Genomic DNA, 12,365 nt, shown 5'->3' on the forward strand with positions numbered 1-12,365 from the left:
CCCTGGAAATCAGCTATGAAAAAAATATTAGATAAGAGAAATATTATTAGTTTCCTCTCCCTCGTGATCTACATGAGGGAACGTAGGTGTCACATCTTCCTTGGCACACTGTCATAGCAATTTATACAGGCACCTGCTATCATATACCTAGCTCAGTAATATGATTCTGTCCTTATGCATTCAAAGATACTCTGTTTCTACTCATAGAGAACCTAAACAGCAGGCAGTACATGTGGGCTCAAGTTAGGTGATCCTCTCCTCTTTAGATTTTAAGCCATTTCAGTTTTGTTCTTTTTTTACAGTGGAAAGGTTCAAGAATAAGTATAGCTAGTATAAACATACTGACCCCAGGAATGTGTGGTAATCATGAGTAGTTTAATATACATTGGAAGTCATGGCTGAAAGCTGTGATCTAACGTGAGCAGGCAATATGAAATCTTTTTGCTTGTTTCCGTGTGTCTTCCTGTAAAATACTAAGAAATGGAAAAAACTCATGGTGTCTTATAATAGAGTGTGTTGATGAGAATGTGATGAGAACAACCCCTGGCATCCATTTTGGTAATGCTTTTGACAAAGAAAGAAAAGGTGGTGATAGAATTTCTTGTTTGCTGCCATTCCAACTACTAACCACTAACAGTATAGTCTCGCATGATCCTCCTCAAATGCCATGAGGTCTGACAGAGTTTTCCTCCTTACTTTGTCTTTAGAACAGCAAACAAAGAAGTCTTACAGTGTAAAGCTTCATTTTACAAAGAAACAAAAGAGGGACTGGTTGTAGTTGTTGCCAGAATACCAGCTGTTACTGCAAGTAACAAAACCAAAGGGTACTTTCCAACCCTTAGGTACTACAGGGATTTTGTTCCCTGTGACAGCAGGCACCTATTTCTATAAAATGTTAAGTGGCTTACATATAGAATTCTATTGGGTTACTTAGGAGAGGAATACTTCTCATGTTATTCACTGTAGGAATTGTTTGCCCTTTTATTTCTTTCAAGCATAGGTTAAAGACTTTGCAACGTAAAGGGCATCCTCCACTTCAGGATTAGTTTTGCTGAAATTCTAGGTCAAATGTATTTGGATCATATGGCAGAGAAAGCTGGGAGCATGTATTTTATCAAAGCAGCATCACTGCACCAAAACACTTCACCATGACTATTAATCCATTACAGAAGTCCTAATTCCCATTCCTTCTTCTGTAAACCCTGGTGCCTCTTAAATTACACAGGTGTGTCTTTGTGGAGAATGAACACATAAATTAATGCTTTAACTCTGTATTTAGTTCCTGAAACAGTCATTTGGATTTGCAACTGCCCACCCCTTTGGAGTGCTTGTGGTGATATCTTGGTTCTGGTTTTGTCAGCATGCTTCCATGTTAATGGTGTAGCATTGTCTCACATGGGAAAGAGCTGCCACAATATCAGCCACGATAAGAGTACAGTTGGTTTAGCCTCCTAGATTCCTGAGTGTTGTCTTTTCTCACATAAGGAGGTAAAGTACTGGTAACCTTTCTCAAAGCTGACAGTGGCTGCCTTCCAAATGACAAGTTTTATTCCTGACAGGCCTCAAATGCAACTCACATACAGCGGGAGTCAAAAAGAGAGCTTTAAATAATAGATGACATTTAAAAAGAGCTAAGCTGGTAATTAAAAATATGGCCTGAAAATCACTTCTTTTCTTTTTCTAGTGGCAATTAAGAAGAACCTGTGGTGTCAGCCCAAAGTTCTGAAAAACCTTGGCTGGAAGCTTTGCAAAAGGAAGTTGACCTGAGATTTCTTCAAGGAATGATGAAGAGGAACAACAAACAAGCAGAAATCACTAAAACCGAAAACAGGTGGGGGAATAAACTTCAGAGAATATGTGTTTATCTTTTTAGTGCTTCATCTGGCCTCTGACTCCAAAGGTTGCTTAGGATGTAGGGCTTTTGTTTGCTTGGGGGCTTTTGTTTGCTTGCCCCCCCCCCAAGTGCTTTGTACATTGCTGGATTTTAGTGTATATTCTGCTCAGGAGAGAAATTAACACAATTACATATTCAGAAAGCAAGCACTGTATAGATGTCAAAGACTAGAAGATCAAAGTGACATTTCTTTGCACAAAAGCATAGCATTGATTTTGTATTTCTGTATCAAGAAGATGAAGCTTAATATGTTAAGTGCCTGTTGTGGTTACTTGTGGTCATCTGGGGGCTACAGTACAGCTCTTGTGTCTCCAGCATCTCTGATGCTTGCCCTTCAAACTAGCTGTGAAATGTTTGGTTCCATCATGGAATTGTCAGCGCTGAGGTGGGTGCCTTAAGCTATTCTGTAGGGTATGAAGGAAGTCTGGTTCTGCAGAATGGGCTTCACCAAGTGCCAGCACAGAAAGCATGAATAATTTAACACAGGACAAGCGTTTTGGTTTTGTAAAACTGCTTGACATGGCAAACTGAGAAACTCCAGTTCTGTGGTAGAAAATGGGTTTTTTTTTTTATCTCATGCTTAAAGTAACTCAAATAAAGAGCAGTTCTTAGTGAAGTAGAATATTACGAGTTACTGAAACAAAATGAAGGGATTTAATTTGCTTCGGATATATAAGAAAAGATTTATTCACTGTGAACTTCTTGACACTCTGATTTCTTCCCTCCCTCCCTCCCCCTCCCTGGTTTGGGACAAGGATTCTTTTGAAATGTTTAGATTTTCTGCAGGTTATGGAAACTATTTTATGCCTCATCTTGATATCATCACACTAGAACCGTGGTAAAAAAAAGCTCTTCTAGATCTTTCCTTTTGGATACAAAGTACCAAAACTGATAGAGAAGAATGTGAATAGTGCTTATTCATCCTGTGTATCCTTAAGAACTCCTTTGGTCTCATGAGATGGTTATACCATTTTATTATGCTGGTTTGTAGCAGTCTGGTATTTTAGGCCTCTGTGCTTTTTCTCCTTTTAATACAGTGATGGCACAGTGAACATGCTCAGCTCTGCGAGCATAGCAGTGAGAGCAAGATAGGGGTAGGTCATGTGGAAAAGGAGATGATCTTCTTTTTATGTCTGCTCCCTGTCAAGCAAATCTAGTGCTGCTGCTGCAGTGAATAGTTGCCTGGGGGAGTGGGAGCTATCCCATCAGAAAGCAGCACAAGTACAGCTGCTTCATGAGGGGTAAGCTGGGAGCTGCAAGTGACCACAGTGGAGGCCTTTTCTCTAGCCCTCTACTCAGTTAGAGATGGTACCAAGCAAAGGGGGCACTGTATGTCCAGTACCAGGAATGCAGTTACAGCAACAACAGATAAGGTGCCAGTACACAGCACCTGGAACCTACAGAATACTTTGGGGTATTTTGAGCAGTGACATGTGGCAAACATGGGGCACTGGGGGAGTCACACTGAAACAAATACCTCCTTGCATCAAAGAAAGCTTTGAAAAGAATTCAGTGTGGGAAGCAAGACTGGAGAGGAAGATGGTGGGATGGTGTTACTAATCATGGTAATCACAGTGCTGTCTGTATCTTGTGTTTAAATAGAAAGAAGGTAAATAGCCAAAGGAGTAAAAGTATTATCAGTTTTACTGCTCCTGGACTTAAGGTGGGTGAGATGCTTTTTGGAGAGGGGAAAGTTTCTCTCCACTTCATGCACACTAGCTTGTTTGAATTCAGGGTGTTTTGTAAAGCAGGATAAGAAGCTGACACAAACTTTTCCAGTGCCTTGGCATATTTTGGTTTTGCGTCTCTAAAACAGCTCTTTGTCCCTGCTTACCTGTCTGTCTTGTTTCAAGGTGTCTGTCTCAAGGTTTCTTTGCACATGAACTCTGTTTTCAGACACTGCAAATGGCCATGGAAATGTGACAGCTTGGGCTTTGAACTTGAAGCAAAACATATCCTGGGCATTTATATATACAGTACATGCTTCTGTCTGCCAGAACATGTTAGTAAAATCACAACTGTTTTAAATTCCACAAAGCATCAATCTGATTTTCCCATGTGGCCCCTCTGAGCCTAGAAGCTCAATGTAACCTTAGAAAAATAATTCTATACCCCGAACATGTCATTCTAGCTCAGGATTACTTATGTTTAATGCAATTATTTTTTGATGGGACTGTTCTCAAGGGTACATTTGATTTGTTCCCTCAATTACCTGAATAAAAAAGCACCTAATTCCTTTTCTTCTCACTGCTAGAAGAGCAACAGGCTCACTTGTGGTGTCAAACTCACAAAACAGTCATGGTAAGCTAGGAGACAAGGTAGAGAATCTGCCCACCTATCAGTCAAGTGCCATGCCTGGCTTTGTTTTTATATTTTTCACATACTGAGCAATACCATCCCATTACTCTGTATGTAACTTTCCTTTATAGTTGACATCTGTCTTTTTTTCCCCCAAATGTATGAGACTATGATGCAGATAATGCACAGATTGGTTCAAGTAGAATGGAGATCAGCAAGCAGTAAGTGATTGCAAGATGAGAGGCGATATATTTTCACACACATATATGCACACATCTGTTTTTCACTCATGGTGCCTGCCTTCTTTTATAGTAACGCACAAAGCAGAAGCCTTGAGGTTCAGCTTCACAACTGAGAAGCCTAGATATGGCTGCTGTCTGTATTTGTTGTTTTTCAGAGTAGTCATAATCTTGGTCAGAATTTTGAGCTAGAATAATTAAAGCTACAGTTTCAGTCTGATAAATTTAGCTCTTACTGTTAAGGATTTTACTATGGCTGTTTTTCTTACCATTTTATAAGACAGCTGACTGCAAAGCCCATCAAGTCTTGTAAGATCAACTAGCTGTTCGTGCATCTCTTTGCTTCTCTCTGTAAGTGATAAAGAACATTTTTGTAGGTTGATGAAAGTAGAAGGGCTTATCAGAGTCTGATAAGGTCAGTTCCTGCATCTAGTGTGTGTATAATTTCATCAAAGTGGATTTAGTGTGAGGACTGTACAGGATCCCTCCAAAGAATAGCAGGGAAAAATCACAGCTACTGGTCCTCTTTGTAAGTCACTGGGTGTTGCTTTAGGATATAACACTTGCCCTTTAACTTTGAGTACATTTGGATGCATAACATAGATTCAGAGAACAAGATTACAAGAAGACTGAAAAAGATTACTTAATACTAGAAGAACTAGTTTTAAGCAGTGTATTCTTTTAGTTCAGGGGCACTTGTATCTTACAGCATGGCTTATAGTTTATAGAAGGTCCCAAAGGAATTCCTTAGTGAGATTTTCTGCTTCCTCCTTTCCTGTTTCCTCCATCTTCCGTTCCCTGTTTTAGCATCAGCTGTGAAAGATGATGGTTAAATAATATTTACCTCAATCTGAGTAATTTATAAAAGCCAAGTCAGGACAAGACACCTTCACTGTATCTATAGTCAGTTTGACAATAACTTTGTGTGTGCACGTGCATGTGTGTGCATAGATGCTAATCTCTGTCATTTATAGGTATATGCCTATCTAGGTATATTATAGGTAGATTAACATTTTTCCCTGACTCTGCTATTTGCTTATCCCCAGTAAACATCCGCTGTAATCAGAAATATGTGTGGATTTCTTTGGAGCAGTATAGGATCTGTGCTACTTTTCTCAAGTTATTTGGTGTGGAGCTGTAGGCAGCACTGGCCTGTTCTGTGGACATACATTTGCTTGCTTTGTCATGGTGCCAGCGAAAGAAAAATTCCAAGCTTTAGGCACAAAGGCAGCAACTTCAAGAGGAGAATGAAGAGGCAATAATTTTCAGATATGCCTATCTATTTCACTTCCAAAAATGGATATCTTGTTATAAATAACTACATAATATTTCCATCACAGCCACTAATGCACAGAGTTTACAGTATATATTCAAGTTTAATGGATTTCAGTTTACCCTTGAGAGAAGGGCGAAGTCTCAGTAGGGCAACCTGACTTCCTTCAGACGAGATATAAGCAACAACTGTGCAATTGCAGAGCAGGTCTAAAAATAGCTTTCTGGCAGTACAGTACAAAGCAGTGAAGTATAAAAACAAGATACTGCAGTTCGCTTCTCACTGGAGATTTTCTCAACTTTAATTCAAAGTATAATGAAAGAATCTATGTAATGTATAGGTACATAAATGTTTCTATTACATAAGTTGACTGTATTTAATGGAGTTGCACCTTCCCAAATTGACTCAGATTGTATGAGGGAAATGACAAGGTGCCACAGTACAAAAGCATCCTGTTACAGTAATAACAGTAGATGCTCAGAGCAGTTTCAGCAACTGTAACTAAATCTCCTCCTTTCTCCCACTAAAAAATAATAATAACAACGAAAAGGTTGGTTTATTGCCACAGAGACAATTACTAAGAGGCAAAGACAAAACTGGAACTATTTCTGTAGTTCTTCAGCTTTCATTAGTAGCTACCTCAGCACTCTTTCAGCAGAGCTCCTTCCATCATTTTGGGCAAGGGGGAGTTCAGTCCAGATGATACATGGTTCATTGATCACAGGAGTCAAATAGGCTGTTACACTTCCTAAGCACCTTGCTTATTTAGATAAGAATGAAAGCCATTCATTGGCCTGGTTGAAATTAAATGAGCATCCTATTGAACTGTGGATCAATTGTGTATCATGTTGATGTACTGGTTTCCAAGCAGGTTTTGATCAGTGAACTCAGCTCTCCAACACTTCTCACACTCACCTTCTAACTGAGAACACAGAGTGTATTGATCAGAATTGCCTTATAGACAACTTCATGTGACTTGGTTGAACTGATAGTCTGGTAATCACACCTCAAACACGATTATAGTCAAGTAGGCTGTTTTTTATTGGTTTTGTTAGTTAATTTTGCTGTTTGTTATGAAATCTGTATGTTTACAGTCATGTCTTGTCTTCATGACCAGTGTATAGAGACTTCATGCATAAATGCACCTGCAGTAGCCATATACAGAAAAAGAAAGGTTTGTTCTCATTTTTTCTTCAACTTTTCTGAACCCTTGATGTTTAGCTGGCTCACAGGTCATCTGTTGTTCTTAAAAATGTACACCAAAAAGTGGTTACCTTGACTTAAAACCACACATACTCATTTTCAGTTCAGAAAGGTACTCTGTAATCACAGAGTATTGCCTTCTAGCACTGAAAATGCTAACTTTAAAAGGCATTTGAGTGACAATCCACAAACTTTACCTTTAGTGAAGAGCCTGGGCAATTGCCTAGCTGCATCAAGACCATAAAAAAGGTGGGTTTTTTTTTTCTGTTCTTCATCAAATGATACATCAGTTTAATGATTACTTTCATTACGAGTTATCTAGATGCACATGCTTTATTATTTACCATTGTAGAACATAGGGTATGTATTTGCTCCTCTCACATGCATGTGCACACCAGTAAGCCTGCCTCTTAGCTGTATTACTAGTCTCTGGCTATTGGACCCAAACACATCTCAGTGCATTGTTCTAAGAAGACTGTTACTCCTTTTCCTCCTCTCCCCTCCAGAACTGAAGCTTGAAGGAAAAGAAATGTGAATAGTTCCAGCAGCAGATTTTCACACACAAATCTGGGGCAGGAGGGGTGGTGGAATTTATTACTTCTCCTGAACTGTTTGTTGCTTTGTAGAAGTTGGCATGAGTGGAGCAGTTTTTCTTTTATTGCCAAAGGAAGGGCTAATGGGCAATTTGCAATAAAGTGGACTTTTTCCACTGGTGTTTTAATAGTCAGAGGTGGCGCCTTTAGACACAAACATCTACAAGCTTTTGGTTCTCCATGTGGAGGCAGATGCTCAGTGAATGTGAATAGCCGTAAGCTGCAGTGAGATCGCTGGCATTAGGACAAAGTGAGTCAGCTCATGGGAATCTATAGAGTACATTCATGAGCCATGTGCATGCCAGTTGGGCCAGAAGAATGAATTCTGGCCAAAGCTGACTGCAGCTCTGAAGACAGATATGATTGCTTGGGGGCTGGAGGTCCTACCTCCCAATAGCTGTTTTGAAAATGAGGAGATCGCATGCAGTGGACTTAAGAGTTCTTTAACATCAGCTTGATGTGAATGCATAAGGCCTGTTGTATAATGCATTTTTAAAAACCCAAGATACGCCATATATTAGTAGTGTGGAAGAGGGGAATAGTGTATGGGTGTACTTTGAATTTAAAAGGAAATGTAAGGAATGAAATTTTAGAACAAGCTTCAGTGCTACTTTTCAAAGAGCTTAATGTCACAGGGATGTCAGGAATCCTTGAGTTGTGCTCCTGGCTTCAGTAGAAATGCAGAAACCTTGATACCGTGTGAACAGGCAAAATAATTAGCTCATAATTAGCTAACCTCTTAATTCTGGACAGATACTGGTTTGATATTTCTTAATTGTATTAACTTTTACTTTGGATGTTGATGGCATAACTCAAAATTTGAGTTAGTCCTTTCTTCTGGCTGTTGTATATAATGTTACTTATTTCTATCTTTATTATCCTTATATTAGTAGCAAAATCTAATGTTGTTCAAGGGTCTGTCTATTATTTTACATTAAGTTTTCTGTTTTCTTCTTAGAAGCTTGGTGGCTCACGCTGGCAGCATGAATAAGATGTGAAGGGGAGTTGGGGGAGGGACAAGGCTGAAAAAGTGTTAAGACACACCCCCCCCCAGCAGAAACCTCGTGAGCCAGAGTGGAAATCCTTTCACAAAGTCATAGTCTTTCTGAAGTGTTAGTTTGGGGTTTTTTTTGGGTGCCTGAAACAGGCACTCTGCCTCTTCTGGGAGCTTTGGGAACAATTGGTAAAATAAAGCAACACAGATATAATAAAGCAACAACAAAATTTCTGGGGTCAGATAACAGTGCTAGAATTTCTGTTTTAATTTGAAGGATATTTCTGGTTTTCCTGAGGAAGAAATGAGGAACTTGATGGAAAATGCTTAAAACCAGGTCTTAAAACTTCGGAATATATTGTTTTTCTGAAATATCTGTCAAGACTATGGGAACTTGGCTGTGGCTTCTCCACATTCGGCTTTGGTGAAATGGCTTTTTGTTCCCCTTGACCATGTTCTTTTAACTTGGGACTCATACCAAAATATTGCTGTGCTGTGTCTGAACTGATATTTAAATAAAATATGTATTTTTAAGATCATCATCCGTTAAATACTCCAGCTAAGTAAAATAAAGCGTGAAGCAAAGTTTGTAGCTTATCATTAAAAAGTGTTTCTGAATTCTCAGTGTCCTGAGATAGAGTGCTGAAAGATGCTGAGTAAGTGTTTGGGAAGCATAACTGGTCATATCTGAGTTGTTTTTTATTGCTGCTTATTCAATATAGGTAACACATAGCTTATTTACATTGCATTGCATTTTGAACCACCAGAATCATAGAATGGTTTAGGTAGAAGGGACCTTAAAGCTCATCCAGTTCCAACCCCCTGCCACGTGCAGGGACATCTTCCACTAGACCAGGTTCCTTCAAGCCCCATCCAACCTTGTTTTGAATAATAAAGAGTTCATTTTGCCTCTATTGCTTCTGCTCATCACAGAGTAGTAGGTTTTTGGTTTATGGCCTGGCTATTTAAAAAATCTCTGAAGTTAAGGGTGGTAAATTGAAAAGGGTATTAGGAGTCAGAACCAGACTCAGTAAAGCAAGTACGTATCAGAAGTGGTCTTTAGCAGCATTTTTATGTGGTTTTTGTGTATTAGACAAACAGGGCTATATGTTTATTCCTTTAATAGGTTTATCTTTCTACAGAGTCACCTGAAAGTTATCAGTCTTTTAGAGCATATTGTGTGTTTGAACAGCAGAAGCGAACATGATGCAAATTTAACACTCTTCAGTGCTAAAATTAAGGATTATTTCAACGTAATGCAGAGCTTTTTTACCTTGCTTGTTTCCTGTTTCAGCTTGGCAGGAGGCAGATGAATGTCAGATACCAGGTCTTTCACTGCGGAAAAAAACATTACAGAGCAAACTCCTCAAATGTGTCCTTTTTACCCCTGAAATCTGTCCAATGTTCACCTATATTTCTGAGTATAGTCATGCCTTTCAAAATACAGTATAGGATAGCTTATATAGCATTGCATCTGCAGCAGCAGGTGTATAGCCACCTAACCCTTCATTGTCAGAGCTTGACTTTACAACTATGTTTAATGTATGTGATATCAACTGTACATGAATATGTGAAGTCAAAGTGTATTTGTTGATTCATGCACTCACCTAGTCTAACGTCTGAACTTCCAAGATTTCAGCCTCAAGTATTATACCTCTTCTTTATTATTCAAAGACAAATTTTAACTGGCTACTCCCTTAAAATGCTATTGGTTTGTGACCTGAAATTTGCACTAGGATTCATTTCCCTAAGCCTTGTATCCTGTCCATGTTCAGAACTCTGATCCTGAGCACCCAGCCTTGAGAGCTTCCAGGCTCCAATGTTTCCTCTTCTGCTCAAGACGACATAAATCCACAGCTCCCACCTTGAACAGCTGGCCAGCTGCAGCTTGGATCATTGGTTGTCATAAAACAGAGTGGGTTCTGATTTGCTGAATCCTCAGAAAACCAGGCAGGGTTTGTAGTACATGAAGAAATCAGATGTCTGTTGTGCTGCTAGCACCTCAGGTGGGTAGTGTAATGCCCGCCTAGGTGTATCTACCCTGCAGAGCAATTGAAAGCAACTGATGGGTTTGAAAAGTGATTGCAGTAAACTACTGATACGTACTGTAAACAAATGCAAGTAAATTTAAGCTGCCTACTTGAGTGGTGTTGGCAGTCATGTTTTTATAGCTGCCGTGTAAATATGACCTAAGTCCTTGTTCAGATTTGGCCTTTGATTGTTTACCTCTCCACTGTTTTGATTAAAAGTAAGGCTCCATTTACTCTTTAAACATGGTGCCTTTGAAAGCCTTTCTCTCCAGATGAGAAGATTGGCTCATGTTTCAACGTAATTGGTTTTATAACACTTTTTATCCTTCAGTCAAGATATTAACGCTTTTTCCCTGCTGAATATTTAGTTATGGTATGTACAACACAGTTTGAACCATTGCAATTTCTCCAGAATGTCTTTCTGCTCTAATTTATGCTTTTGTATAGCAAAGCTGCAAGTGCACAAACTAAACATCTGATGCCATCTCAGTGCTTGCCTTTCTCACTTAGTGCTAAACCATGAAATTGCTCCAATGTTTCTTTTCTCTGTACTGAGGGCAAAGGCTGAGGGAAACAAAGTGGACATACTGTAACAAAGATCAAACAGGGAGTGTTGACAGTATTTCCTGTGTAAATATAAATGTTGATGAATTAAGCATGGATCAAAGTGTCCTGAATATTTCGAAGGCTAGCTGATTGGGAATCTGTAGTTTAACAGGAATTGGTACTTAAGTCTGAGAAATTACACCCCTAAAAATGTTCTGCAGAATATAGTGAAAAATTACTTCCATCTATAACATTTAATGCATAAGTAGCAGTTCTGGCAAAGGGTAAAATGTCTGTTAGAAACAGAAGGGAAGAAGGGAATCTTTAACTGTCAGGCATATGAACAATAAAGTTGCAGTTCTGGACATTTAAAACAAAAGACACTATTCACTTTTTTTTTTCCTGCCTGGGCCTTATTGTTACAATATGTTCCCAATCATAATGTAATTATGGATGCAACATTCACAAGTTTATTCATAAGCCTATTTTGTAGGTTAGCTCTCCCCTTTCCTTCCAGGCTCCCTGTTTCTGATACTTAAAACATCTAAAGTAATTACTGTTTGGAAAAGTAATGAGCTTGGGGTTTTTTTCTTGAGCTCCCTGATGAAGTCTATGGGGAAAAAGGAGTGCCCAAACCTTTGAAAAGAAAGTTTTTCATGTATTTTTTCTGAGTTTCAGTGATATTTATTGCAGCTGGAAATCTTGACCAGCAGGTCATGGACTGAGAGCTTCCTCCACATAGAACCTTTCCTTTATGGCATCACTCTTAAAAAGCTTTCTTCTTTCTACATCTTTAAGAATAGGTTTTATAAGCCAGTTCCATGTTAGTTAGCATCTCCATATGCAAGTGGTCTTTCTGGTACTGCTTAAGGTGAATGAGAGCACCAGAATGTAGGATGATGGTTATAGTGTTTTTAGACTTTAACTGCCTTCCTGATCCCTCTGTATTTAGAGGGATCACCTTTACTCTTGAGCTAGGCTCTGTGCAGCAGAACAGCAGCACCACTCAGCTGCTTGAGAAAAGTTCTTTGTGCTTTTGTTTGCATCAGAGGGAACGCCATGTCCCTCGTTTGGAATTCAGTGCTTACCTACTGGAGAGAAGAAACACTGTAGTACAACGTAGGCCAGAGACTCAAAAATGCAAGAACCTAAATCTTACCTCCATGGGAATTTCTACTTCTAAAAGCAATAAATACCAGATTTTGTCTAAAACAGAGCTGCTGCTATTACCCATACATGTCAAACGCATGGATGCCAGTGTATAATAACAGGCAGCATTATACTGAGCTTGTGTA

The 12,365-nt window shown here is 39.1% G+C and overlaps 1 long non-coding RNA gene across 3 annotated transcripts in view; it reads left to right on the plus strand.

Moving 5' to 3' along the window:
• Positions 1 to 12,365, plus strand: part of LOC133223888 (uncharacterized) — a 35,522-nt gene that overhangs the window by 7,244 nt on the left and 15,913 nt on the right. For all 3 annotated transcript variants that reach the window (XR_009728725.1, XR_009728724.1, XR_009728723.1), the window contains exon 2: positions 1,685 to 1,831. This is a non-coding gene — a long non-coding RNA (uncharacterized LOC133223888). The remainder of the gene's footprint in view (positions 1 to 1,684; positions 1,832 to 12,365) is intronic.

Source organism: Neopsephotus bourkii, unplaced genomic scaffold, assembly GCF_033783945.1.
Source record: "Neopsephotus bourkii isolate Nb327-2 ecotype Australia unplaced genomic scaffold, CSIRO-AGI_Nbou_v1 NB_1655, whole genome shotgun sequence".
NCBI classification, from domain to species: Eukaryota; Metazoa; Chordata; class Aves; order Psittaciformes; family Psittacidae; genus Neopsephotus; species Neopsephotus bourkii.